The 26869-nt window shown below is 34.7% G+C and overlaps 1 long non-coding RNA gene across 2 annotated transcripts in view; it reads left to right on the top strand.

Annotated features, from left to right (window-relative positions):
• LOC137231248 (uncharacterized) overlaps window positions 1-26321 on the top strand; it is a 37553-nt gene extending 11232 nt beyond the window's left edge. The window contains exons 2-4 of one of the 2 annotated variants that reach the window (XR_010946421.1): window positions 9255-9307; window positions 23766-23890; window positions 26038-26321. This is a non-coding gene — a long non-coding RNA (uncharacterized lncRNA). Of the gene's footprint in view, window positions 1-9254; window positions 9308-23765 lie in introns of both variants that reach the window. The other variant, XR_010946420.1, reaches the window with a different exon arrangement.
• The last annotated feature ends 548 nt before the right edge of the window (window positions 26322-26869 follow it).

The following is a 26869-nucleotide window of genomic DNA, read 5'->3' as shown; positions in this document are numbered from 1 at the left end:
CGTGGCACGTGGGATCTTCCCGGACCGGGGCATGAACCCACATCCCCTGCATCGGCAGGCGGACTCTCAACCACTGCGCCACCAGGGAAGCCCTACAAACATTTTTTTAAATCAAGTAAGAATATCTAATTTTATATTGTTAAATTTCTAAAAGATGAATGCTAACCAACAGATTTGCTTACAAAATTTTTGATACTATTTGTATTCAGAGGTATACAGGTTCCAAGGCTATGTACTCATAATGAAATGTGCCTTAGAAAAAATCCATTTCTTTACACATGGCATGATATAGCAATAACTCACATTTACAGCACTGCCTCTGATTTTACAGTGCCATATATAGAATACTCTAGGGTCACCAAGTTGAGGCTAATACTGTTTTCCAAATGTTCCTGGCAGTTTCTTAACTCAGTGCTCTGTTCATGATAGCCCTGGTGCCTGGAACACCTTCTTCCATGTATGTCTGTGTTCCGTAGAATAACCCATTCTTAATACTCCCATACCATCTCTTTCAGGTAGCTTTACTGAATCCACTTGACATCACATCAGTCACTTCACCTTGCCCCTCAGTTCCTCTTGTGGCCCCCCCTTTTTTCTTCCACTATGATTTTTTCATTTTTCTGATTAAACTTATGTTTGGGAAAGAACCCTCTTAATCATGTTTCACAAGGCAGCTAGCACTCACCATACAAATATAAATATAAAGTATAAATATAATGACAACAATCAGAAACTTAAAAATCTACCATAGTTTAAAAGATGTGAATGAATTTTATAATATTCCAGCAATTTCTTCTATGTGGGATAAAGGAGGAAGTAAGTATAAGTTTCATGATAGTCACTGAGTGCAAGAAGGTACTCTGCTGGAGATGTTTTTGGCCTGGGGAGATGGGTCAAGAGGTTGCCTGTGAAAATTCACACAACTGCAGGCTTCCAGCAGAGTGTTTAACTTGTCTCTAGAAATTTGGGGCTAAGGATTACAGGGTCAGATATCACTCTGTGACTTTCTTGTCACAACAGTTTCTGTGACGTTTTAATAAAAGTGAACACCTCATTAACTGAGACAAATTTTTTTTTCTGGTTTGTGTTTGTATAATGGAAATGGTAGAATTGTTGAATTGATAAGATGGGAGAAGGCAAGTGAAGAGCCTGACAATCCCAAACTTTCTAGAAAATGTTCTTGAACTTAAAGGAGACACCCTATGTCATATTAGGACACTTTCCACAATTTAACTTATATTACAGTTAGTTATGTTCAATTTATATTTCTAAATAAACTTTAAGCAACTTGAATGAACATATCATATGGTCTTTTATGCAGCTCAACACATGACCTAATGTTTTACATATATCAGGTGCTTAAGCGTTTGAGTTCAGTGTCTTCATAAGATTATTTTGCTACCTTGAGTTAACTGATTAATTAGTCCACCAGATCAAATATTAATATAGCTATGATGATTGATTTTGGCTGTGGGTTGGCAGGCTATAATTCTCATTTTTTAATAGTTGTTACCAAATGTCTAAATAATCCAAAAATATTAACATGGTATTGTACAAATATAGCCAAAGACAAAGAAAGTTGAATTAACTACCATAAGCTTCTAGAATTTTATGACTAGAATACACGGGAGATATTCTAGTTTCTCTCACTCATAATACAATCTCCCTCTACCTTAACATATTTACCTAAGCCTGATTCTTCCATTTTTATGTTAACCTTTTTGTAACCAAGTGGACATAATAACTCATTTTTTGTATTCATCATAGTACCAGCCAGGGCTTCTACTCAGTATTTGTTAGTGTATTGAAATTCAGCTTTATCAAACTGAAGAAAAGAACTCACAATATTCTCATCTTCCTATTGGCTTTTGCTTCAGTAGAGGTTTACAAAGACAGATAAGCCTTAAGACAGTGAACACTAATGTAGCTAAACAGGTAAAGTACTTAACAGAAAACCATAAAAATGAAAGTAGCATTATAGTCCAATAAGAAGTACGAATGTGAGGTACACGATAAAATAGCAGCATATTACAGAAAGATTTAAACTAGTCAGAGAGGTTGGGAACTTTTCTTTGAGGAAGTAGGATATAAAAAAATAATATGATATTAGTTAACTAAGAAAAGATAGAAGGAAAAAGTTATCCAGTTAGAAGGATAGCTAAATCCCCATGTGCAGAAGAATGGCATGACAAAGAAACTGAATAATTTAGTGTATGTCTAATAACAGACAGAAAGGGAAATATCATATGAGCCATAGCTATAGAAGTAAGTAGATGCCAAACCACATAGGATTTTGAAAGTACTATTAAAGTCATGTTAGGGTCTTTAGCTAAGATCAACAGGAAACCAGGGAAATATTTTAAGCAAAATTATGATACAACTTAATTTCTGTTTTAAAAAGTTTACTTGAAATGCAGTGCAAATAACCGATTATAAGATGAAAATATATGCAATTGGACCCACTATGGTTAAGGTGGCAGCAGTAGATTTGATAAAACAGTGGATTCAAAACATATTTGAATTAAGGTGAGAGAGGTGTCAAGAGTGACTCCTAGATCTTTGGCTTGCCTATTTGTTATCATTAAAAATCTAGAAAAAAACAAAAGGGCTTATGTCTTGTAGGTTCCAAGATGGCCCCCAACAATCCTTACTATCTGGTATTACCCCCCTCTCATTCTGAATCATGACTGACTTGAGTACCTGAGAGAATACTGTGGAGGTGTTATTGCAGCACCTGTGTTGGTCTCTTGGGGAGACCATCCATCATATTGTGAAGACACTTCAGCAGCCCTCAGGAGAAGCCCGTGTGGAGAGTAAGGGAGGCCTTCTGATAACTGACAGTACTGATTGGCCAGACTTGTGAATAAGGTACTTTAGAAGCTCATCTTCCACCTTTCCTCAAGCCTTAAATGCCTGCAGTCATGGGCAACATCTGACTGAATACCAAGCCAAAATAACCTAGTCAAGCCACTCCCAAATTCCTGACTTAGAGAAACTGTGAGAGAAAGTAAATGTTTGATTTGTTTTCAGCCTCCAAGTTGTGAGGTAATTGGTTACACAGAGTTAGATAACTAACAGCTGCAGAAAGTCTCTGAGGTTGGCTTTGGGCATATGAAGTTTGAGCGGCCACCACATATCCAAGAGGAGATTAGAAACTGGCAGTTGTGTACATCCACCGGGAGCTGAGAGGAGAGTCTGGATTTGACATGCAAAATACGGAGTGACCTGCATATCACTGGTAGTTGAATCACCTACAGGAAGAATATAGAATAAGAAATTAGGCCTATGAAGAAACTTTGGGGATTTCAGCATTGAACGGCTGGGAAGAAGAGGATAGGAACACAAAGAAATACAGACAAGAAGCGATGTGGGGGGTAGGAAGAACTCAAGTTGTTCAGAGGAATGTGTGATTTAAGGAGGAAGGTATGGTCAATAGTATCAGATATTGAAAGATCCCATAATATAAGTTCAAAAAAGCATGTTGGATTTAGAAACATAGATTTCTGACCTTACTGAGAATTGCTTATGTGTATTATTTTGGGAGGAAGCCAAACTGGAGTCCATTGAAAAGACTAGAGACAGTGGAGAGAGGGAGTGAGTGTAGAACAGCTTATCAGCTCCCTTCAGAGGCATCAACTATGTAGCAATTCAAAGTGTTCTCTAATTTGGCTATCTGGAAGTCACACTGAATCACTTTCACGGTTCATTTGTACAGTCAACTAGAGATCAAGTCACATCTATTACTCTTGATTTATGATTTAAAATGGTGATCACTTAATATTAGAGCCATCAAAATAAACAACTGTTACAGAAAAAACAAAAGTAATGTTAATATTTTTATGCTCCCCAATGTAATCATATAGAAAAAATCCACACTCAACAAAATCACAAAGCTTTATAATAATAGCAGAAAAAATGGGAAAAATAAAAAATGAAGTAAGAGATAAGGAATTATTATGAGTTCCTACCACAAATTCAATAGTAATGGACATATTTTCCTAGAAATTAGTGGCAATAATCATAGGAGAGAAATGCAAAAATACAGGAAACACAATGTGTCCAACAAAAGAAAAGAGCATGAGGGAATACCACAATAGTTACTCAAACCTAGAAATTCCCCATTAGTCTGATTGCATATACATGGATGGTAGTGTTCTATTAAAAAAGAGTGGTTTCATGCCGCAGAGCGGCTGGGCCCGTGAGCCATGGCCACTGAGCCTGCGCATCCGGAGCCTGTGCTCCGCAACAGGAGAGGCCACAACAGTGAGAGGCTTGCGTACCGCAAAAAAAAAAAAAAAAAAAAAAAGTGGTTTATTTTCTTTCCTTCTTCATCTACAACTTTACAAAGCTCCATATTGCTACCTGCCCTAGTACATCTGAAATTGCAGTCCCTTAAATGGAAATGAGTATTTATTATCTCGTGTAATCATTTTCACAATCAAAATGGAGAGTAAAATAAAGAGGAAATTTCTCATATACTTATTTCCTCATTAAGAAATGCTACATGAGACAACTATAGATCAAAAGTGCAATCCTGGGCTTCCCTGGTGGTGCAGTGGTTGAGAATCTGCCTGCTAATGCAGGGGACATGGGTTCGAGCCCTGGTCTGGGAGGATCCCACATGCCACAGAGCAACTAGGCCCGTGAGCCACAACTACTGAGCCTGTGTGTCTGGAGCCTGTGCTCCGCAACAAGAGAGGCCGCGATAGTGAGTGGCCCGCGCACCGCGATGCAGAGTGGCCCCCGCTTGCCACAACTGGAGAAAGCCCTCACACAGAAACGAAGACCAAACACAGCAAAAATAAATAAATTAATTAATAAACTCCTACCCCCAACATCTTCAAAAAAAAAGTGCACTCCTTTCTCTCATTTGTAAGTACAAATAAATCAGATATTTAATAAATAATATCATAGTAATTCAAAGAAAAGGAAAACTCAAAATTTATGTTTGGCCACATATTGCATTTCATTATAGATTAATAAGCCCAACAGTATAAACCAAAGACATTTTCTTGAAATTCTCAGTTTCTCGATTTAACACCCATTATTCAAAATGAATATGGATGTATTATTACACTTTTCCCAACCATCTCCACTTTAAATCAGTTTTGGATAACGGCATATCTATGTTTTGCCTATTCATGGCTATCCATATTGCATATCTGAAATTATTTTTTAAATCCATATTGTAGATGTTTACTATATAGCAAAATTGTTGGTTTTCCAGCTCTAAGAAAATCATGGATTTGTCCTCTGATGTCACTTTTTCTATGTCACAGTTCTATACGTCAGAAGTCCAGGGGTCTTGGCTGGGTTCTATGCTCAGTGTCTCAGAAAGCTGAAATCCAAGTGTCAGCCAATTGTATTCATATTGGAAATTGGGGTCCTCTTCCAAGCTCATTCCTTTTCTCCACAGACTTCACTTCTCTGCAGTAATAGGACCAAGGTTCTCTTTAATTTGCTGGCTTTCAGCCCCAGGGGCCTCTCTCATTTCCTTAAGACTGCCACATTTCTTCTCACATCATCCATTTTATGCTAAATCCCACAATACATCCAGCCCTTCCCTTGTTCTAAATCTCTCTGACTTCTGCCATCAGACAAATACATTTCTTTGTTTTTAAGGGCTCATATAATTAGATAAGGCCCAGCAAGATCATCTCCCTATCCTAAGGTCAACTATGATATATAACCTAACATCATCATGAGAGTGATATCTCACCATATTTACAGGGAATTAAGGTGTGTTATCTTTGGAAGCCATTTTATAAATTCACACCAGGAAAAAAAAAAAGTGTAATTACTTCAAAAAGTAAAAGGCAAGTCTACAATGGTTCCTTCAGACTGCAGCATCTCAATACATTTATTATCTTCCCTAGCTCTATTGCCCAAAACTCAAGGCCAAGTTACACACCTATCCTGCATGTCATTCCCACCACAAGTATCTGTCTTTGGGTGGCATTTAATGTTAATCACGTTCTTTGCTTTCCATTAGAGTAATTGTTTGTCTCTCTCCCTCCTGTGGAAGATTATTATGTCTACAATCTATCTACGTAAGTGTTGTGGTTGTAAATATGTATCTTCTCCCTTGGTGACTATTATATACATAATCTGTTACCCTTTTCCATTAAGCTAATGAATGGTTGACACTTGTGATTAGAGCAATCTGGCACCTTTAAATGTTGTCTTAAAAGTAAAAAATTGAAAGAGTCCACAGTCAAACCTACTGAACAACATCTGTTTTGCATTCAGCATACAGTAAGAAGTTCTTGCTTCCTACTGACAAGAGAAGATATTAAATGGATTATGACTTAATTTCTCTCCTACTTTAGTCAAAGCAAACTTGCTGATTCCACAGTTTAGACCCTGCCCTTGGCTTCTTTGATGATTAAGAAAAACTTTAAAAAGACAAATTTTGGAGATAGAGTGCAAACTCTTGTTTACCACTGATTATTATAATAAACCAAATTTAATCAAAATAATGGCAACACAGTTATGTGTAAGTTATAAGTCTGAATCTAATCATTGGAATCATTCTGTGAGAAGACATTTTGTTCCTTTTCTACCAGATAATTCAAAGGATTCAATAAAAGGTGACCTAACAAGAGGATACATTTTAAATGAGCTTTCCTTGGAATCTTCAATTTAGCTTTGAAATGTGTGAAGAAATAGATGACTCTTTTGAGATGCTTCAGATTTGACCTCTCATATGAACTTCACCCTTATATATTCAACTGGTGTTGGAATTTCTCTACTTTAAAATTCCTACTTTCAAGACATAACAAACATATCAATGTTAACTTTTCTCCTTCCCCACTTCTGCATTAATACTACCATGATTTTTCATTACTAAGCTAAAATATTGGTCTAGACATTTTCCTTCATATTCTAAATTAAATTTTTCACTAAGGCTTGTCCTTGTTTCCTGCTTGCTCCACTGCTGCTACTTTAGTCTACTGCTCTATATCACCTCAATCTTAAATTACTATACAATCCGCTAACTAGTTCCCTTACCTTCAGCAGTCTCCGTGTATTTCAGTCAGGCTAATTCTTGTTAAACATTGGTTTCATCATGTCAGAAAAAGACTCAAGGACTTATTATGGCTTCCCACTTGGGATCAAGTCCAATTTCCCTCTCTTGACTGCAAAGCCAAATATTCCTTCAACTTTATTTTCTATTACTTTTCACATACACTATCTATTGCAGTCTTGTTCACGTTCTTACTATCTTCATATAAAAGATTTCTTTTTGTCAATTTTGTGCACCAATTGCAACATAGAATGCTGTATCATATTCTCTAATTCGAAATTGAGAAATCTAACAAAATTGTTTTGAATGAAGTTAAAAACAACTAAGTGCTACTAGAGCATCTTAAGGAAAAAACTGAACGAACCTTTTGGCCAATCCATTACATCAGACCCTGAACTGGGAGCTTTACGTTTATTATTAGTTAATTTAATTTTCACACTAATACGGGGTAGGTATTTTTGTTGTCTTCTCTTTCTGATAAGGATACTAGGGCCCAGATGAGGACACTAAGGCAGAGATAAGGAAACCAAGGCTACACAGTGATTAAAATATAGGGCATTGGTTCTAGAGTCTAACTTCCTAAATATTTACCCTATATAACAGGTCATCATATGGAGTTGCGGTCACAGTGTAAGAGTCAGTGAAAACATGGATAGAAAAGGATTCCTTTAAGACAATGTTGGGTTTATGCATTAAACCTTACCCAAATCTCTACACATTTTAGTTACAGGAGCCAATAGATGCTGTATTGTGTGTGGTTTTACTGTTCTTCTGTTTATTTTGTTTACTCTATTCTGTTTGTTTATTCATTTGTTAACGTGTTAAGTCAGGTGGAACTCATCATCCTAATTTAATCACAGTGTGTTCACTGAGAGAATGAAAAGTATTCACCATAATGACCCAAAGTTATGAGTTTGGTGGGCTCATTGCAAAATGGCACCCTAAATCTACAACTGTGACTTAAACAAATATAATTTTTATGTGTCATGATGATTCTCATTTTCCTGTTTTGATTCAAATAAGTGAATAAATGCTCATGATTTCATAAAGCAAAATCCACCACATGATAAAATAAATCTTATTTCTATTTCCTTTATCTTGCCTGCTCATACAGTATTGAATAATATAATTAGTACACAAATATTGCAAAACAAATCATTTAAATACTATTTGATTCTCTACATCATTAGTGATTCAGCACAGTACAATTTATTTTCCTTAATTAAAAATATCAGTCCCAGGGGATTGGATGGTTTGCAAGAACATTATTGACAGGGGATTTATTTATCTGTTGTTTGGTTTGTTTACTTATTTATTACCTCCAGGTCACTGAGCCTGATCAAATTGCAGTGAGAAGAAGTTATTATTATAAAAGGGGAGTCTCCTGATGTGCATGAGTGACCAGGTTACACCAATATTGCTCCTCCACATAAAAGTATGGACATTAATATCACTAATGTGAATGTTTGCACTGAGACATTACTTCATGCAAGTCTATTAAATGAAATTTTGACACTCTTTTCAAGCAAACCACCCTTTCCAAGCTGATTAGAATACATTGGCTGTAGGTAAAAATGTTTTCCTGCATTTCTGGGGTTGGTCTAGGATGAAAAAAAGTATGGGTAATATTCCCTTTTTAACCTTTTCTTTCCAAACCATTTTCTACTCTTGGGATCATTTGAGCAATTCCCACTACAATTTATTCTGGTTTAAAACAAAATCATCACATACATTTCTACTATTTACTTACGTGCTTTGTCCTCAGTTGGCTTTCTAAAAGTACACAGATGTATCTGTTTTCTTGTATATATATAAATAATACATGATAATTGTAAAAAATGTTTAAAATGAGAAGGGAGTTAAATGATATTACTAAAGTCACTGAAATATAATGACATATGGTTGGTAGTTGGTCACTGTTACTGTTTTGGACACATATGAAGCATTTAGCTACCATAGTGATATTGGTTATAGTTAGAAAAATATGATCTCCATTGCCTAGAGTAGGGCTTGTGTGTAGTGGGAGGTCAATAAATATTTGTTAATATAATTCATTAGATATGGACATACATTTTGATATATACTATTGCAAAATCTATAAGGTGTACTATTACTCATTTTTTTTCTAAATCGAATTTACAACTTAGAAACAATAATATATTGGGGTGTTTTAAATTTTTGCATACATTAATTGTAAAACTTGACAAATTATCCTTATCTCTGACAGGAGCCAATCCATCTTACTTCAGAGTTAAAAGAACTTCCAGCTGGATTAAACAGGTGAAGAGATAACCATATTGTTTTCATTCCAATTTTGAGATGGGGCAATGAAGTAGGTTTTTCTTTCTGAACTCTGAAATAATTTTACAGATATGGCTTTCTCCTTTGCTTAAAGTCAGTCTGTATGCCCAGTGTTCTGGTGATATATGACTGCACAAAAGACTAATTAAAAATTCAGTGGCCTGGGACTTCCCTGGTGGTGTGGTGGTTAAGAATCTGCCTGCCAATGTAGGGTACATGGGTTCAAGCCCTGGTCCAGGAAGATCCCACCTGCTGTGGAGCAACTAAGCCTGTGCGCCACAACTACTGAGCCTGCACTCTAGAGCACACAAGCCACAACTACTGAGCCCACGTGCCACAACGACTGAAGCCCGCATGCCTAGAAGCTGTGCTCTGCAACAAGAGAAGCCACCACAATGAGAAGCCCGCGCACCACAATGAAGAGTAGCCCCTGCTCACTGCAACTAGAGAAAGCCTGCACGCAGCAATGAAGACCCAACGTAACCAAAAATAAAAATAAAAATAATTCAGTGGCCTGACCAATATGATTTCTTGTATCTCCAAGTTGAGTATGTCAGGGAATGCAGTTAACACTTTGTTGGGCAATTTATTTGCTCACCTGAGATTAACTAGGGTGACTTAGGGCAGGTCTGGAATGTCCAAGATGGTTTTACTTACATGTGTGGCATCTTGGAGGTGACAGCTAGAAGGCAGGATTCAGCTGGCCCCTTCATCTTCACCATGTAATCTCAGGCCTCTCCATGTGGTCTCTCCAGCAGGACAGTCATACTTTTATGTTGGCTGATGGCTCCACAGGACCAAAGCAGAAGCTACAATTCTTTCAAATGCTAAGCCCCAAACTGGTGTGGCATTATTTCTGCCACACTCTATTGGTCAAAGCAGTCATAGGTCAGTCCAGATTTAGGGGGAGCAGAGATAAACTTCACCTTATGATATTCTAGTTTTCAGTCATCCTTCTGTTGCCACATTGAAAATAACTAAATCCAATAGTCTTGTTCCTACAAAGGAAAAAAGAATAGATAAGTTACTTGAAAATGAGGCATATATGATATAAATCTCAATTTTTAATCTTTTATCTCATACAAAGTATATGGAAATAAATTGTATTTTTAAAGAAACAGAAAAAGAATCAGACCCTAGATTTGCTTTTCTTTCATGTACAAATTTTTTAGGAGGGGAAAAAAGAAAACCTAAAGTGGTTTAATTTATACATGCTATATTGTAAAACAGGATAAATGAGCAACATATATTATTACTAATTAGGTCATAGCCTGTTTTCTTTTCCTCTTTTTCTTGTATTAACTTGAATGCCCGAAGTACACTGTTAAGGAACCAAAACAGGAGAATTCTGTTTTCCGAGTCATTTTATTTTTAACCTATTCTGTTTCATACATTTGAGAGTACAGATAAAATGAGTAGCCATCAAGTGAGAGATCTTGCATGGGTTTTAGCTTGGCTGTAATTTAATTTCCTCTGCTCTTGAACATCTATACCCTTCTACAACGTTCATGTGGTGTTTGGAGTTTGTTTGTTTGTTTGCCTGTTTATTTATTTATTTATTTTTAAAGCCAATTTCAAGTAGTCTGCTTTCCAGCAGCTCCTGAAACTATTTGAAAAGCTACCTTCTTAAATCTTACTGGATTTCAACTTTTGATTGTGTGTACTTGAAGAATGGGCCACAAAGCCTAGGCTGGCACACTGTTATTATAGCAGTAAATATGCTTCACTGTTGGGGAGTTCCCAAGAAATACAGTGATAGTTCTTTATATTTTTGAAAATTTCAGGAGCAAATGCTTTAAAGATTCTCACTTTTGAATTCATTGAGAGGCTTAAAAAATGTTGAGCAGGTATGGTACATATTTTCCATTTTGATTTTTTCCCTAATTCTTATAGGCAGTAATATGAATTTTCACCAAATACCTTTTCAGCTCTTTTCTGGCTTCCTATCCATTTCCTATTCTCATCTTTAATTCTACTACATTAATTTTTTTAAGCTCATTGGCTGTCATATGTCTCTTTTGTTATCTGAGAACTTTTTTTTTTATTTTAATCATTGTGTATTTGGAGAAATTTCGCTACTCGAGCTAAGGATCACAAGAAAGAGATCTGACCAAAGTTTCACAAAAAGGAATGCCATGTTTTAGTGAGATGAGGGTGACAGGTAGTGATGTGATGGTGCAGAGAGAAGGAAACAAGAGCCAAGCTGAAAGAAGAAACAGAAAAGTAGCAGTTCAAAAATTACCCTTCTAGTTCAGCAGCTAAAAAGAGTAAGACTAGGAAAGATGTAAAAATTTTTTTAAAAAGTGATAAAAAGTAGAAACTATAAGTGAGTTAAGACTCAAGGAGATATAAAGATAAAAAACCACTTTAACTTAATTTTGTCAGTATACCAATTTATATAAATGAGATAGTATCAATTTTGATGGGATTTCCTATTATCTGCATTCTGATACATTTGTTTGATGTTGTAAACCAAACAAGGAAATAACTGTAAACATTCATTATAGTCTAATTAAATTGACTTTTTTCCTCTTTAATTTAAAATAATTTAAAAAGAAAACAAGGAGTCTGTATTTACATTTAGAAATTGGCCAGATTAAAAATATACTGAGATACAAAAAAAGCATATATGGGTATGACAATGTTTAATTTGTGGTAAGTGGTGACAATTTCTTGTGACTCAGTCCTCAGCACAAATATACATGATGAATTTTCTGCCAAAACTACTCTGGGCACTATAGTTTTGTAACTCAGTTTCTCATAAAAAGATAGATGACATTTCTCCAGTATGATCTGATATTAAAAAAAATAATTAGGTTAATTTTAAAAATCTAGAAGAGAATCAGACCTATACAACATAATCATCATCAACAACGTTATCGCTTATATTTAATAAATAGTAGCAAAAGGTAAAAATAAAATAAGCTTCTACGCAAGTATAAAGGATATCACAGTACACAGGTATATAAAACAGGCTAAATAGTCAAAACTATTTAGAATCCCAGTAAAAACTGTTATTTATTTAGAATCCCAGTAAAAACTGTTAGTTTGTATTAAAGAAAGATCCCATTTATTGAAGTAAGTAGGCACCAGGGTTTATAAAAAAAAAAAAAAGAGAGAACACAGAGGAGATATTTGATTTCAAGACATACTCAGAATTAATTTCAAGGAGGTTATCCTATTTATGAGTCATTCTACTGGAATCCCATATGCAAGCCTCAATTAAAATGAAGACTCACTTGTAAAGGCTGGAGTGGTTGCTTCAAGCATGGGACACACTGGCTCAGTCATGCTGGTCAGTAATTTAGGGTAGTAGTTGCCCTCAGAAAGATTTGGACCTACCACTTACCAGCTATGAGTTAGACAGGATAGCTAAGCCCATTAAGCCTTCATTTCCTGTAGAGTTAATAACTGTCAGGCAACTCTTGTTATAGTGTTTACCAAGGTGTCTGGTGCATATTAATTTCTCAGTTAAGGTTTGCTGTCATTGGTGCTATTACTTGGGTTGAGTCCCTCAGCTACAGTTCCAAGTTTACTCCTGCTGACCAGTTTGCATGTTGAAAATCCAAAGGCAGCTACCAGTAATATTAAGGATGTAATTTAAAGATGTCTGTGCAATTCCCATGTGTAGTCTCAATATACATTTATGGAATTTAAAAGAGATTAACACTAAGGCTATGAAAATTAAGAAACATAAAAGGAAAGGCAAAGAAAAAAGTACAGTGAAAAAGAACATAAGAGCAAGAAATTCAAAAAGTTGATCCTTGAAATACAAAGCAATGTACAGTTGATGGTTATGTTTCAGGCATATACAGGGGAGTAATCTTGGGTGGTACCTTCCTCAGGCCAAATAAATAATGTGCATTCTGCCTACTCATATCATGGTCCTAGTTACTGTCACTGCAAAAGCAGAAGCTTCCTCAGAGAAAACATCACTGGAATCAAAAGTAGTTCATTACACAGTAAAAAAGACCATTTTTGAATCATAGGACTTAAGATGCATAATAAAGAGGCACTGTCCTTCCTCTAACATAATGACTATGCCCATTTCCTGTCCTTTATTTGGATAAAAGTTCCATGGTTAATAGAAAACACATGGGTGAGACATTATGAAATTTATTTCTCTCAATTTTAGAATTTTTCTAAAAATGAGCTTATTAAAGAGCTAAGGGCATAACCATTAGTCACCAAATTACTTAAACATTGCAAGGCCATGGAGACACACTGACCACAATGTTGAAGTCACTTAGAAGAGATTATCTACATAATAACATCGGGACAAATGAGGGATTTCCAAATTTTTCTATCAATCAGGATTGAGCACTGGAAAATACACTTAAGAATCTTGGAAGCTACCTTCTGTACTATGGCCTCATCAAATTTTGAGAGTCTATTTCCACTCTAAGTAGCCAACAAAAATCCACTATAAAACAGCGAGATTATAAGATTCGAATATTTGAGCAAAATAAGGTATATGCTGGTATGTCTCCTTTTATCAAAGGATCAGATTAATGGGAAGTTTGATACTAGTCAAAGTCCACAGCTGTTTAATATTCTTTGCATGTGAAATTAGTTGGTTTATCATTAATCATGTTTAGTTGCACCAGATTTTTTTTTCTGTATACTTAATATGCCAATTTTATTACAGTGAATGTTCCAGGAGGTTTACAACAGTGATTACAGTTCTGTTAATTATTCCACATACTTTGGGATTGTTTCAAAGTTGATGTGATTTTTTTAAAGCAAGGTTATCAGTAGGGAAAAAGGTTACGATGATTTCCATCATGTTCAGAAAACTTTAGAATTAGATTTGGTTATTTTAATAATTATGATACAGTTCATTGATATTTATTATTTTTCAAGTAAAAAATTCATTTTATGTAAGTAAGCTTTTATTCCTTTTCAATTCCTTCCACCTCATCTGAACATGAGAAAAGAATCCTTAATAATTACATATTTTCTTCTTCAGCCTTTTAAGGAATGAGCTATCTTAACAGGCCACAGGTACCAGTAAAAGTCATTTCAAATATCCCATATCATGGAAAGGAAATTTTGAAGGCACTGGATTTATCTCTATGGAGTCATTTATGACAAAATAATGATTTTCAGATATTTATATGGAGAAGAGAAATCAAAGATGAAATATTACATATCTAGTGAAAAATATTTCTCTTTCTCTTGGTCTTCTCACTAGCCATCAAAATTAAACTGTAATAGTTATAACAAAATAATTATGTTCTTAGATGGCCAGAGCTCATGATATGGATTGATCAAAGTGTATGATGAAGAAATGAATCAGGCAGTAGACAAGGACTGATTTAAATACTGGGACCAGAATAACATGATGGTGGTGGTGGTCAGTGGAAAGTCCTAAGAATCGGTTGTGCTATTGTAGAGTGAAAAGAAGCAGGAAACCTAGCTAGATTATCAAAGAGGCAGAATGTTTTACGTAGTTAAGACCCAGAAGCTCTCCTAGAGAGTTAAAGTGTGAATACAGAACTTGCAAATAGCTTTTTGGTATGTTACCTTCTGATTTATACCTGAATAGTTATTCTCTTGGTTAGTTCATCTTTGGCTTAATAATTCTTTATGTACTTACCTTGAGAGCCTAAAAGTTACTGTTATCTTTCATTTAACAAAAGTAAAACACAGGCTTAGAGAAATTAAATTCCACAAACGCTAGATTATTGTTATAGATCTCAGATCAGAATCATGGTTCTTGAATCAATTTCCTTTTCATGATCTTGACCCGTGATTCCCTTCTGTCTTGATGGGATTTTGATGTTTCCTAATATTATCTCTATGATGAATGGTGAGAATAAAGCAACCTATACAAATGTGCTTTCCTCCGTTCTCCAACAAACAATAAGTTAGATGTGCAGGCTGCAAGAGATATATGGTTTTAAAAAAACTGAAAATTACAACTATATTACCAATTACATAATAGATGAGTCTTTATGTTCCCTTCAATGATTCTAATTTAGATTAAAAAGTTTGGTGTGTCTATGCAGGTGGAAGTTTGTGATGCTCCTGCTGAATGAGAATATAGATGGGATTCACTTTAAGCAAATTCAATATATGAAAATGAAGTTTTACCAACTAGTAAATTAAGGAGTGTTTATTCAATACCTAGTAACTCTCCCTGTGATTGACAAGTATCTGCCACCTGAATGAATGAACTTGTTACATGTGTGAGAACCTCTAATAAATTTAAGTATTTAATTATGACTCACACACATTACAGAACTACAACACTTTTACTTATTTATTTTAAAATTGATGTTCACCTGTATTGGTTCTGATTCTGGTGATCAAAGCAGAGAAAACTAAGAAAGGCTGGGCATTTTAAGAAATTTTTCTTCTATATCAGAATAAAAATATATAAAATATTTAAAAATTAGAATTCAGAACAATGTATGTGAATATCTACAGTTAATGAAAGATGTGAATGAATTAGTTTTTAGTCTGGTTTTTAACAAGTAGCTGTGAATTCTCAAATTTCAGCCCAACCAGATTATAGTACAGCCTTCAGGAAATTCTCATTCATAATAGGGATATTTGCCTATAGGCATAAAGTTCATTAACAATTCAGGAATGAGGCTAGCTTATGGTTAAAAATCACAAAAGTGAACACTAATGCTAAACCTATGTTTGGCAGACTTTGTTTATAATACATGACATAGCTCTCTATGCAATGCTTTATTTTACTTTTGATGTTTTTTTAAGGTTTCACCACTGTTAAGTCTATGAAAAGGGCAACTGTTATTTTTTCACTTTGATATATTAAAAAAAATGGGGCATGAAGGCTTTGAGTGACTTATTTACCACTCTAAAATCTTAAAAAAGCTCCCTGCAGAGTATTTGTGTTCACAGATGATTTATGTACTCAAGTCATTAAAGTATTTTATAAGGATCCTCAGCAAGGTGAGCGTTAGACAAGGAAATTAATTCAGTGCTGAGAATATAAATAGAATACCGTAATCATAAAAAGTAGCAGAAATCAGCTCTTTCTTATCCAACATAAACTCCTTTCAAAAAAATTAACCAGCTTCTGTAATTACATTTTTACTGTGTTTTTTATTTATACCATATTCATCTGGTAGGTAAGCTTGTAACTGCAGACAGCTCTACCTTATGTATTTAAATTAAAGTCAAATGGAGTCAAACTCTCAGGATTTTTTCTTTTGTTCAATAGCTAAATAAAAAAAATTTAATCTCGTTCTTGAGAAAACATTAAAATAGTTTGATGGACTAGAAACATTGCCATATTTCAACATACTGAGTAAAAGAAAAAAAACCCTGAAAGAGTCTTTGTTTATATGCCACTGTGCTAAATGTTTTGTAAAAATTATTAAATTTCATCCTCAATACAACCTTATGAAAAATACATACATTTTTAAGACTTTTAATTTTGCTAGTATCAGAAATTCCAATACAGGGAGATTCAGAACAATAAGGTTCCTACTGACTCTCAAATGTGAAATGTCCTAAACTAGAGGTAGCTTCAGTTTCAAAAGGTAGGTCCAGTAGCACAACAGCATCACTAAGGATGGAATTCTTCATTTCCTCTTCTTTGAATTCCATATCATCATCTTCATGGTAAGACAGTTCTCCTTCAGTATGGAATAGCACTGGTAACAACTCCTAGTGCTACATGATCTTTGTTTATGTCCAGAGAAAGAAATGTTTTCTTTGTCTCAGTCTTCCAACTGTTCTTAAATTTATTCCCTTTGGATTGGTTTGAGTTACAAGTTTACTCCTGACTCCATCATTTTGGCCAGAAGGGTGAAATGCAAAAATTAGTTAAATCACAAAAAGCCCACACTGGGCTGTTTGGGGAATGAGTAGTTACCCTAACAAAATTTGGGTGCTATTAGATGAGGATAGTTATAAAATAGTGGCTACATTGTTAGATAAGAAATGTTCACTAGTATGTTAGGATTTCTCTTTAATAAAAGAGGAAACAAAGGTTCCAAGAAATCAAGCAACTTAACAATGTTTACCTTGAGTTAAAGCCAACTCTCTACTTGCAGCTTTTCATAACTCCAGTCCTGTAGCTTCCAACACCACAAAAAGGACTGTATTTTCTACACTGCCATGGATAGTACATGCCATACTATTATATAGACACTTGGTTTGCCCATTCTAACATTACAGGATTTATTAACTGATTTTATATGGTTCAAACAGCTATCTTTAAAAATCAATAAAGGAGTTATTTTAATTTCAGGTTTTCAAATAAAAACAAAAATAACAGGACAATTTTAGAAAATATGGGCCTATGCTATGCAATGAAACAGACCCAGGCTATTAAACTGTCAACTTAAAGATAAACATATATTAAGTAATGTAGTAGCTGACACTGTCCAATGGCAGTGTCCAACAATTACTCTGATCTCTAGGCTTATGCAACACCTCACATCAAGAGGTAGAACTTATTTACCTTCCCCTTAAATCAGGGCTAGCTTTTTTGACTGACTTTGACCGATGGAATATGGCAGAAGTGACATTCTAGAAACCCAGGCTTTAAGATGACTGACTGCTTCTCCTTTCTTCCTCTTGAATCTTGAAGCTGCAGTGTGAGAAGGCCAAGTCACATACGGAGAATTAACTTGCTCTTATTGCAGGTCCCCTGTGAGCTCTCAGCCAGCAGCCAACCATGGTAGTGAACAATCTTGACTGTTCCAGGCCAATCTGGGATTGTCCTAATGGCCTGACATTCCACAGCCATTTGACTTTGGCTCAGCCAATACCACATGGATCAGAAAAACTGCAAAGTTGAGTCAAATTATCTCACAGACTAGTGAGAGATAAGAACCTTTTTTTTTTGTTTTACATCCTTATGTTTTGTTATGGCTTATAATGCAGCAATAGAAAAGCTACACAGTTAACGTCCATGATATGGTTCTTAAATTAATTTTCAATCCCTGTCATTATATCACTTGTGAAAATCTCAGCCAAAATTTGATTCTTTGTGTCCGGACTCTATTCTTTTTTTATAGATATACTTTTCTGCCTCCTATCATGTTAATTCATACCTTAGTCTGGTCTGTACTTTCTAGTTCCATAACTAGTGTATTAAAATTGTACAAAATTCTCACTCTCTTCACACTACACAAAGTTCAGAATTTAAAGGAGAAATACAGCATACTACTCTATTTATAGCTATTTTTCCCTTTTAATAAATGGACAGATTCATGCAAAGCTGCATTCGAGGAACGCTCACTCACTGCTGAAAGCACTTGGTAAAATCACCTGCAGTTATTGAATAGCACATTATTATTATTATTACTACTACTACTGCAAAATTGGGTTTCTCTCTGATGGAAAGACTACAGACCTCCTTGACTTCTGAAATTAGAGATGATATTCCAAGGCAAGAATCATTTTAGAGACACTGCTCTGAACTAGAAAAAACAATTTGTTACTTTGTATACAATACTATAAACATTCCCCTCCCACTCGTCACCACTCTATTTCCAGAACATTTGTTTATGATCATATCATATATGTTTTTGTGAGTACTATTCTCAGAGTCTATTCTTAAAATTCTTGACTAAATGAACGAATTTAATGTCAGGTAGTTATGATATGTGATTCCATTTTTTTAATATTAATTTTTCTGACCTATACAAGTCAATAAGGAGGCCAGAACTGAACTAGGAGAGAGGACACTAGGTATGTTGGTCTGAAAGCCACTACTAGTGGCTGACAGGATTTACCAGTTTTAGTATTCAATGTATTTTTAATATAATGTACAATCTGTAGTGAACCATAAATGCAAACCTCAAATCACATTTCCTCTGTAAGCTTGCTTTTTTAATAGCATGGACAAATCATTTTTTTACAAATTTACTATAGCCAAGTTAGATTAGAATGAGTATGTGTTGCCTCTTGCACAGACTAATTTTTCAATAGATATATGATGCTATACTATTGTATACAATATTCATCCTAGGCGGAACATAATTTTAGATTTGCATTAATTAAGAATCCCTAATCCTATTTAAAGTAAATTTACAGATCAACATATTAAATAAATTTTCATATCATCAAAATGCATATAGCAAATAACAGGGGACCCCAATCCAATATAGAGGATTCTAAACGCCACTGAATTTTGCCTTAATTCCTCTCCTAAAGTGTGGCATTTAAGGAGGTACCAAAAACACAGTACTCGAGATAAATAATAGTTTTTAAGGCAGCATTTAAAAAAGATGAAAGCCAGTGCAAAAAATCTGTGATGAACAAAATATCAAGTATTAAAAGAGAGGACAAGTATTACTGATTTTTCTTTTGTTTCACCCTCCAATATAACTCAGTGTGGAACTGCTCACAGCCTGTGCTCTCAAGGATCTCAGCTTAGGGGGAGGCAAAGAAATAAAGTACAGGTAAATGGAGTGTTGGGGCACATTAGAGTTACATATTCCCATCACTAGGGCTGTCAAGATAGACTAACTGATGTCTTTCCAGAAGAAACAATCCTCCTATTGCTGTTGTTGCTGTTAAATTACTTTTATGGAAAGAAATACCTGATACTCAAATCTACCCAAAAGAGAGCTTCGAAATATCATTATCCCTTCAAGTATCTTCTCTCTCTTATTATTAAGGAGAAAGAGAGCTAATTGTTTCTAATTTGAATTTGATGTACTCCTATCTAACTAGCAATTAAAGAGTTTTTTGCAAACTTAATGAATCTTCAACCCCTTCATCTGACTATCTCTGTTACATTTTTGTAAATCAGCATACATACAAAAATGGTACATTTTTCATTGGGTTGTCTGACCTAACAAGCACTAACCATTTGTGATCTCATTTCTCTGAAAGCTTCAGTGTTTTTGTACTGACATATCGCTAATGTGGAGAAATATGACTTTATTCTGCTGACTACTAATTAATCCTTATAATTATATCATCTCCCAAGCATATTCAAAATCAGATGTGAGAAACAGTGGCTAAGAAGAAACATTTTTATCTGCATGAATGCTTTACTATCTAGAAAAGACTTCAACTGAAGCATCACTTTGAGATAAGTGATTGACTTGGCAATTATTATTTTCAAATTAAAAAGAGTTTAAAGGAAAAGAGTATTAATTTGCATGTGCATTTTGTACACTGTGTTTCAATGAAATATTGAAAAGTTCTGAGAAAAATATTTTTGATAAGAAGAAATATTTATTATATTTTAAATAAAACCACAAAATTCTAGACAATTATGTAAGTAATTTTCTTTTATCCCCACAATAACTCCATGAGAATGATTTTTTAAATTTCATTTTTATGAATAAAGAGACGAATAATTTCAGTAACTTATCTAAGGTTCTGAGCTAAGACATCCAAGCTAGGATTCAAAGTACATCTTTTCTTGATGCAAATTCTGGTAGCTCCTGGAAACTTGGAATTCCTTGGTTTGTAGCTGCATACTTCTAATCTCTGTCACTGTCTTCACATGACCTTCCCTTTATTTTTCTGTGTCTCAAATCTCCAGCTGTCTACTCTTATAAGTATAACAGTCATTGGATTCAAAGCCCACCCTAAATCCAGGATAACTTCACCTCAAGACCCTTAACTTAATTACATCTGCAAAGATCTTATTTCCAAAAAAAGATCACAGGTACCTGATTTAGGGCTTGGATTTATGTTTTGGGGGCCACAATTCATCCCCCTATATATGTTTCCTACTTTGTGTTGACAATAATACAAAAGAGTATAAATATATCACCAATTCTAGAAAGATAGATAGAAATCAAGTTATTTACAAAGATTTATTGTATTATGAATCCACAAAATGACTCTTTCCATACAAGAGGCTGCAAATATCAGAGAGACAGTATGTAAAGAGCCTGCGTTAAAGGAGGATAATAAGATTTTGATTGGGTATATTATGTGTTTTGTTTCAATGACCTATCACTGGTAGGAGTGAGATCATTGTTAAATGTCAAAAAGCAGACAGCAATAAACCATACTGGATGCTAAAGAGAGAATTTATTTTTGTTTCTTTTTGGCATTACCTACAAAATGCAAAGAGGTCCATGCTGGACAGCAAACCTTGAGATTAATGAACAGAAGGTACTGATTCTATTGGATGGCATGGTTTACTAACAAGAGAAAGAGTGAATTTGCTGCCTTATTTTTGAAGCACAATTCAAAACCTTTTAGACAGTTCTTTCCAATACTGTCACCCCGTCTTTCTCCCATCATTTTTGATATTTAGGTTCAGCCATACAGAACTAACAGTTATTAAGGGGAGAAGTGTGTGCCAGCTACGTATCCAGCTTAACAAAACAAGATTAGTATACCTGAAAAATCATATGAATGTCAAAAAGAAATATATCGAATGTTGAAAAATGCTTTACTTCCTATGATGACTTCAAAGTTTTACTAGAACGTATTTATTTTGATATACTCTGTGACTGGGATAATCATTCAATTTATTGGCTATTAACCAGTAGCTTTCAGAATCCAATTGAAGTCTGAGTCACACAACACCATACCTGGTTAAGAACCTTATGTCCCAGGTAACAGACTGTACATTTGCATATGGGAGAAGCACAGATGACTGAAAGATTTAAAAGTGGATTAGTATAATAAAAATTATGAAAGGGCTGTTAATTTATTTGAAGAAATGAAAAAGAGACCATTTGGCATTTTCAAATAGGAGAATAGTTACTATATAAAGGACTGAAAATAACCTATGAAGAAAGGAGTTACTAATAACTAATTGTTTAATTACAGAATAAGAGGAAAACTTCATGAAACAATTTATGAGAAGATTGATTCAGGGTTGATAGTTGTTTGAGTATGACACAAGATCAAGGATCAAAGATTGAAAGGCCTTGACAAAAGATGAATACCTTTCAAAATAAGAGCAAATTGGTCAGTTCTGGTATGTCCTAGGATGATAACTGGGTGATCTAAGGATTGATGACAAGAGTTTAAATTCAACTCCTTTATATTCCTTTAACTTCAACATCAGTGAATTCAGAAGCCATTGAACCATGCATAGAAGTGTGTTTACTATCCAGTACTAACTCCTTTCCTTCCTCCTAAGTCACTTCTTTTACTTCTGTCCCCTAGACCTGCTTTTTAAGGCCTCGTAATTAATTCAGCAATTATTCATTAAGTGTCAACTATGTGTGTGGAGGCTTTAAGGTGCTATGAGGCTGCAAAGATGAGCAAGATACAAATCCATTTCTATAAGTATTTTTAATTTAGATAGAGAAATAAAGAGATATGCAAAAGTAATTATAATACAACATAGAGAATAACAAATATCATAAGCACAGAAAACAATAGTAATTTTCAAAAAGTAAGAAATTATTTTCCATTTTCAGAAAATAGGATGAGGAACATTTTCATGAAGATTTTGGCTTTTTAGCAAAGCTTAGAATGATAAAATAGGTTGGACTGAGACATGTATAGCAGACTGGGAAAGGGTTTTCCAGGCAGAAAGTACAATGCAGGCAAATGTACAGGACAAGAAAATAAAAAGTATTTAAGAGAAGCAATGAATTGGTTAGAGTACAGGAATTCTGGGAAGAGGCTAATAAGCAACAGATCTGCAAAGGCAGATTGAAGAACCTTGAATATATCAGTTTAAGTAATTTTCACTTTTTATATAAATATTAAGGATTCAGTGATGGATTCAGAGAAGTGGATTAACATGATCAGTAAGCAGTTTAGGAAGCCCAGTGTTTCTGTGGTACCACCCTCTTAACATACACTGAATATACTTTTCTGCCTTTTGTAATAATTTTTAACCCTGCATCACTGAGCATCAAATATGTATATTGTTTATGTGATATAAACAGTCATTGCTTAAGAGATATACACAAGAATTAACAAATGACCCAAACAAATATCAATGTATTTTAAGTGGGACTTTCCACTAAAAAGCATCCTCAAATATGTGTTTAGCAAGTTGTTTGTAAATAGGGCCCTTATTGGCATTAGGGGTTGAAGGCAGGGGTGTCAGTTCATTAATGGATGGAACTGCAGAACATTTAGTATCTGTGGCTTGGAGAACTATATATACCCTTAGCCATCCCCATCCAACAGTCACTGTGACAATCCAAATAATGGCAATTTGCATTTCTAGTTGCCCTCACATGGGGGTGGATAGCAGGGGACAGAACATCTTTCGAGAACCAAGGGCTCTAGCATACAGCAATTACACATAATGTTTGTAAGTTAAGTGTCTAATGCACGTCTTAGAGTATATTTGTTAGTTTCCATCATAAGCACTGTGGTGAAGGAATTTTGTTTTGAATAAATTTAGAAATCCACATCTTATTTATCTACTTTGGATTTTAGTGATGAACATTAGTATAATCAAGACTCTTTGGTAATAATGTTATAAGGGAATCATTTTAATGTCACATAATTCCTCATTTCTGACACTTGTTGATACATTCCTTTTTCTTTAATATCTAAACAGATTGGTGTCAATTTTCAAAAGTGCTGATCAAATGCATGAAGGGATCTGCTGATGGACGTCTCCAGAAGGAAAAAAGGAGTTCTGAGCGTAGGAAGTACATTCTGTTGTCACTGGGATCTCATTCAGTGTGTGTCTATCTAGTCTATTCAACTTTCCTGCTCCCATTCTTTTCCTTCTTTTTATTCACTCCGTTTTCCATGATTTATCCCCCATACATGGCAATTTATCTGATCCTCAATTCTTTCCTAACCATTCTCAGCAATAGTGCTTGAAGAACACTGAGAAGAATATGAAATTAGTGATGCCCATACTTCATTTGAAACATGTCTACCTTCTCTGCGTTTTTAATTTAACCATAGAACTGTACTTTTTATCTTACTGATAGAATTTCGGGAATTCTAGCCACTCATGCTAACCTACTTTCTTTCTTTCTTTATTGTTTTTGTCCATATCTTATTCACAGAATGGAAACACAACAGCTGCAAGTCATGTAGTTCTGGTGGCATTTTTTTCCCTTACATATCTGAGTTGCTACAATTATATATGCATATCAGTCTCTCACTTTCATACATTAAACATATGTATCAAACACTTGGGAACAAGAGGTGTTTACGTAATATGTGGATGTATTATTCCAAATGGCTAGTATTTTGACAATCACACCTCTCTAGTAAGCACTGTCATTGGGAACAAATAACTATTTGGATGACACATGTGCATATTAGTCAGATGAAGGTGTGATTGCTGTTTCGCTCGCCAAGAGAAAAAAAACAGATTTAACGATAAAACTGTAGCTATCTCACAGGATCCAAAAGAAAGAAACAACTTTAAAAAATATCAAAAGGAGCAGGGAAAGAGCTAATATAATTAGTTAATATAGTTTAAATACATACTCTGTGTAATGGATTGTGTAAGATGCTGCAAATATTTCTCATTTCTTTCTCAAACATGCTGAGAGACACTTATCAGTAATTCTCGCTGACATTGTCCCTCCGCTTTAATAGAGGCAGATAGAGGCAGATGAAGTCAAGTCACTTGCCCAAGGACACATACTGCATCACTGACGTGAATTCACTTCCATCTGACTCAGAGCCCTGGCCCACTTTACCACCTCACATTTCCTCTCTAGGAGAGGCCACAGGTAATCTTGGACCTGTCTCCATCTCAGTCAGCTAGTCTACACACCCTCAGTCTACTTATTTGAGGAAGCTTTGAAACAAATCATTCATTGCTAAAGAGCCAGATAGAACAGTATTAATTTACATTCTTAGTTTCTTTCTGTATGGGTATCTGTCTGTTACCAGCCACATCTTCTACCTATTTCTATTTCCCTTAAGATCAAGGCCAGGTAGAGCTAATATTTGGAGTCACATGAAAAACACATATTTATTTATTTGTTTTTTGTTGAAGTACAGCTGATTTATATTAGTTTCAGGTGTACAACATAGTGATTCAATATTTTTATAGATTACACTGCATTTAAAGTTATTAGAAAATAATGGCTATACTTCCCTGTGCTGTACAATATATCCTTGTTGCTTATTTATTTTACACATAGTAGTTTGTATCTCCTAATCCCCTATCCCTATCTTGCCCTTTCCCTCCTCCCTCTCCCCACTAGTAACCACTAGTTTGTTCTCTGTATCTGTGAGACTGTTTCTGTTTTGTTATATACATTTGTTTGAAAAGAAACACATTTAAATCAGGTGTCTATCTCTTACAAACTATATGATCTTGGGCCATTTACTAAACGTCTGTGAATGTGTTTTGTTTATATTTACAGAATGATCAGATGATGATACCTATCTAATATAAGCGTTCTTCAGAAGATAAGCTGTAATAACATGTAGACATTCCATGTTCAATCCCTACACTCAGTTGGCATATGATTTATTTTATCTTCTTTCTTATCCCTCTAAGTTCAATTATTATATCTCTGTGCCAGTGTGAATCCCAAAGTGATAGCTTAAATAAGTATATAGGACTAGGGGATGTTGATGGATTTCTTTGATGGCAGAATTAAAGCAATTAGTAACTGGAGCTATATCAGCCAAAAAAGTATGGGCTGTTTTTCAGGACATTCCATTAAAACCAAAGTGCTGAGTTTAACTGTCAGACTGAAATTCTCAGCATTAACACCAACAATATTTATTACCACTATTCCTAAATTCAAAGTAGTAAGCCTGCAGTGGGTAGTTTCCATGTGTAAAACGGGTTGTTGTGTATTTGTGTGTACAGTTATTTTAAGACAGTATATATTGATGCTTTTCAGGTTTACCTGCTGTTCCTGAGAGCCCGCATAATTATGTGATGGCACTGTTCATAACTCAACCGATGATGCAGTCATTTTAATAGCGACATGCTTCAGTACAAATAAATACAATTCAGAGAAAATCTTTCATGAATATTCCCCAAGGAACTGAAAAAAATGTTATGTGAAGCAAGATATTGCTATGGGAGGTTTATATTGTCCGTACTGTGCTTTGGCAAAGCTTTGGGATACAGTCAATAAACAGGTTGGCTGTAAATTTGTTTCACTGGTTAATTAAATCCAAGAGTTCGCAAGAAAGGCTGTCATATTATGTTGAATTTCATTTCTTAAAACACATTGATCTTATGGAATTTGTTTACAAGTTCTGAGAGGGTAGTTGAAAGCCCTGACAAAACTTCCATGATCTCTTTTTAATCCAAGGCTGGTACTCTGTTCTAATTTCAATTTTCAAGTTTGAAAGGAGTATATTTTTTACTGTTTTTGTTGTTTTGTTTTGTTTTGCAAAGCAGAATAAACTAAAACATCCCCTCTATATCTCTTAGCATAAAATCATAAAGAAAAAAAGGTTTTTCAAAAATTCTTTAGAAACGCAAATATGGCATTAGCGTTTGGGGAACACTGCTTATGAACAGGAGATTATGCTAGGAACTCTGTAGATAATCACTGGATTCTGCTAAAGCCCTCCAATATGGAGATAATCCACCACCACCCCCCATGCCACTGCCCTATTATGCACTTAATGAAACTAAAGATAAGAGAGAACAAGTGACTTGATTCACATTGGCAATTGGCATTGGTGGTGTTAAAATTTGAACTCAGATTCCTTTGAGAC

The sequence above is a fragment of the Pseudorca crassidens genome, chromosome 9 (genome assembly GCF_039906515.1).
Source record: "Pseudorca crassidens isolate mPseCra1 chromosome 9, mPseCra1.hap1, whole genome shotgun sequence".
Lineage (NCBI taxonomy): Eukaryota > Metazoa > Chordata > Mammalia > Artiodactyla > Delphinidae > Pseudorca > Pseudorca crassidens.
The sequence above is the reverse complement of the archived record's forward strand: the minus strand, read 5'-3'. Positions and strand labels throughout refer to the sequence as shown.